Source organism: Atta colombica, unplaced genomic scaffold (assembly GCF_001594045.1).
Source record: "Atta colombica isolate Treedump-2 unplaced genomic scaffold, Acol1.0 scaffold103, whole genome shotgun sequence".
NCBI classification, from domain to species: Eukaryota; Metazoa; Arthropoda; class Insecta; order Hymenoptera; family Formicidae; genus Atta; species Atta colombica.
This window is the reverse complement of record NW_017259188.1, coordinates 210,761-215,082: the sequence shown is the minus strand read 5'-3', so window position 1 is coordinate 215,082 and position 4,322 is coordinate 210,761.

Below are 4,322 nucleotides of genomic sequence, written 5' to 3'. Positions count from 1 at the left end.
GGTGTGTGTGTGTGTGTGTGTGTGTGTGTGTGTGTGTGTGTGTGTGTGTGTGTGTGTGTGTGTGTGTGTGTGTGTGTGTGTGTGTGTGTGTAGATATGTATTTATGTTCTGTATTTTGGTTAAAGGTCATAAGTACTGCTGTTACAAATAATACATAAACACATAATACTTATCACAATACAAATATGATCACTGAAAGCTTTCTAAAATGCTTGTTAGTATTCTCCGAGTCTTCTTTTGAAGCGGATATTAATTATTCTAATAACAACAATGAATCATTATTCTATTTTGGAAAAAGTTGATATTTGATATTTAATGAATGCCGAAGAAATTCCCAAGAAGCTGCAGCAGTGATTGTACATGTAACGATATCCAGATAGAAATCCATCCACCAGAAAAAATTTTTAGAAGCATTGAACAGTGTTTGCGGGAAACTAATAAATTTCTTGATGGAAAACATTCTAATCGAAGTCGTGTAGTTTCGGATAATGATAACTCTGTAATAGTATTGGCTTATTTTCATGCAAATCCACGTACGTCGGTTCGTGCTGTTTCTGCTGAAACGAACATATCAGTTGGAAGTATACATAAAATACTTAAAGAAAATAAGTTGACGTTTGTAACATTTACGTCCAACTGACGAGACCCGACGTTTAGAATTCCTAGCATGGCTTACTACTATTTATGAAAAAAATCCTTCTATGTTAGATAGAATTATATGGACGAATGAGTCAAAATTTACCAATAACAGTATACAGACGTAATCAACATTTCTGGTCATTAGAAAATCCGATCCGAGAACGAAACTTTCAAATTAAAATAGGTACTTGATCTTATTCATTTCTTTCTCCTTTAATCTACATACATACATACATACATACATACATACATACATACATACATACATACATACATACATACATACATATTTTCATTTTTTTAATACAGAAATTAATGTCTGGTATATACTAAATTGTTATTTATTGGATTATATTTTTACGAAGAAAACATCACGCAGATATTTGCACTTTCTCAATTCACAATTGCCAGAGTTAATGTGAAATATTCCCTATGATAGAGGGAGTATGTATTGGATTGTCCGGAAAGTTCGATTTTGAAGGAAAATTGAAACGCAGAAGATTTAAATTTTAGTATACATTTATTAAATTATATAGGTGCCATTCTGTTCTACAATCTTTCTCCATCTTTTAGGCAACTTGAAAATTCCTTCTAGAATCTCTCAGGTTTTTTAGCGAAAAACTTTTCTAAGTGATTTTTTACCTTGACCAAAGAGTTGAAGCTTTTTCCATTAAGGGAATTTTGTAATGATCGAAATAGGAAATCAGAGGACGCGAGGTTTGGTGAATATGGTGGATGGAGTAGAACATCCCAACCGAGCTCCAACAACTTTTATCGAGTTATCAAAGACACATGAGGCCGCACATTGTCCTGATGAAACACGACGCTCTTCCGATTCGCTATTTCTGGATGTTTTTATTCAATTTCTGTATTGTTTCCCGATCTTCGATTCGTTTAATTGGGAAACAATACTTCCCTGAATTTATCGTTGTTTGGTAAAAGCTCATAATACAGGATCCCTTTCCAATCCCACCAGATACAGAGCACGACCTTCTTTGGACGAAGACCGGCTTTTGGGGTGGTTCATTCCGTTTTCTCCAAGATCTTTTTCGCTCAACATTATTGTGAATGATCCATTTTTCATCTCTCGTCACTATTTGCTTCAAAAATGGTGTCTCCTCGTTGCGTTTATAGAGCGAGTTGCAAATGGAAATGCGATCCAGATTTTTCTTCGTTAAATTACTCTGGGGAACTCATACATCAAAACGGTTTATATAGCCAAGCTTCACAAAATGCTCATGGATGGTGGATTTTGACATATTTAACATTTCTGCTAATTTACGTGTCGTATAGCGTGGGTTATTCTTGATCAGTGTTTTAATGATCTTCATCTGTAGAGGACCTATCCGGGCCTTCTTGATTTTCAAGATTGAAATCACCAGCTTTAAACTTAACCACTTCCGCACAGTTCTTTCAGCTACAGTACTTTCGTCATTAACAGCGCATATCTTGTTTGTCATTTTTGCCTTTCCGGTAAAAGAAAAGCATTAAAATGCACTTTGTTTTCTTCCATATTTAAAGGCGTATAAAACTGACAAAAATTATCGCAACTAAATTTTTTTCCAAGTATGCCTGAAGTACCATCTTTTACGATATGTACGCATGTCATTTGTATCATTCTGATATATTCAGACCTGTCCTTATGCCACTTATCAAAAATCGGCACGAACTTTCCGGACAACCCAATATTTCCAATAGGACGGTTGCTCAACCCATAATGCACGAATAATTTAAAATTATCCTCGGGATATTTTTGGAAATCGTATTATAAGTACATATGGACCAATCCGACGACTGGCACGTTCTCCGGATTTATCTCCGATGGATTTTTTCTTTCTGGGGATCTAAAATCTTTTGTATATCAAATCTCAATAAATAATATTCAAGATCTTCGAGAAAGAATAACAACTTATGCAACTTTGGATCAAAATTATATAATAGCTACTCATACTAATTTAAAAAAAAAATAGAACTTTGTGTTGCAGAAGGAGGCAAGCATTTGAACATTTGCTTACATAAGTTACAGTTTTTTTTCATTAATTTATGTTTATAATGTTGCAAATTTGATATTAAATATCAATAAAATCAATAAAATATCAATGAAAGTGATCTCGAAAGTGTATTGAATTCGTCTTGAAAATCCCTATAATGTTATGAAAAAAAATGTAATGATGCTATTTAAAAAATTCATATTATATATATATTAGAGATACATCGGATCGTAAAATTACCGAATACCGGATATTCGGACAGAATGTAATATTAGATATCTGATATTCGATCGAATATTTAAGAAGGAATTTCTTCGAGTCCGTTAGATATCCGACATTTTCCGGGTTCCGAGAAAGTTTTCTAAAAAAAAGCCTATAGAGAAAAAGATTGTAATTTTGCAACAATATTAAAATATTAGCATCATGAATATGCATACTTGTTTCTAGAACATTTGTATAAGAAAAAATAAATATAATTAATAATATCAAATTTTAGTTGAATATATTCCCGGATACTAATGATATCCGATTATCCGGTTGGATAATAAAAAAATGCCGGATAATACTGGATATTTTCTGGATATCCAATGCTCTAATATATATATTACGGGCAAAGTCCACAAATGAGTAGTGTCGGTATTGCCCGGGCAATACTAACAGAAATAAAATTGTAGACAACTCGGACAATATCAACACTGCCAACTACACGAACTTTGCAATTATGTATATATTACATACATAATTGTTTAATTGAATCTAAGTCTTTAAAAAATTATACATTTTGAAAGAAATAAATTTTGAAGTATTTCCAAATATTTATGTATACCACTATGTTCTGAAAAAAAGGCTTATTAATAGCATATTTTAGCTTATACTTTTCTCTTTCGAATCATTAAAAGTTCAGTTGCTTTCACCTACTTTTGTGATATTGCGACAAATTTTTGTACAACCACTTCGCGATTTATTTTGATATCGATTTGCCAAACAGATCATGGCAAGTACAAGTTTTGTTTTTAGGGTCATACAGTACTAAATGGGCAAGTATTTTAGGTAAAAAGATCAAGTACAGTACCGTTGAAAAGTTGAAGTAAGAGCATAATTACTTCTCGAATATGTTAAAATGATTCATATATGTATATCAATTTTTCGTAATTGTTCAAAAACATGATATATATTATTTTAAAGTATATATTTTTAAATTTATTTAAAATGATATCTTGATTGTTGTTCAAAAATTCTTTTACATAATAAATAAATTTTTATTTTGTAATGTTTTGACGTCCTATTTACCGATTTGTTTTCAATTGCTTCGAACTTAAAACATTATATGTTTCAAGTTCGAAGCATTTAAATATTACAATGTATGTTCGAAATAAACATTATTTTCCATTATTGAAACTTGCCTATATTTCGTATGTTTATGAACTTTTTGAGTTTTTTCGTGTGATTAGCAACAAAATAAAAAATAATAATTGGAACAAAAAATAGTACGAACGTTAAAAAGCGTTTTAAAAATCATGAATTATAACATCTTTTTCAAGATTAAAAATAAACATTTCCAAAATTTTGCGTGTTAATAATTATTGAAAAAAATTGAGAAATAGAACTTTTTTCAAAATAAATGATAAGGAAAAAAAATTGTTTTGCAAATATATAATATTTTATTTCTTTTTTTCATCAGCGACTTCGAAA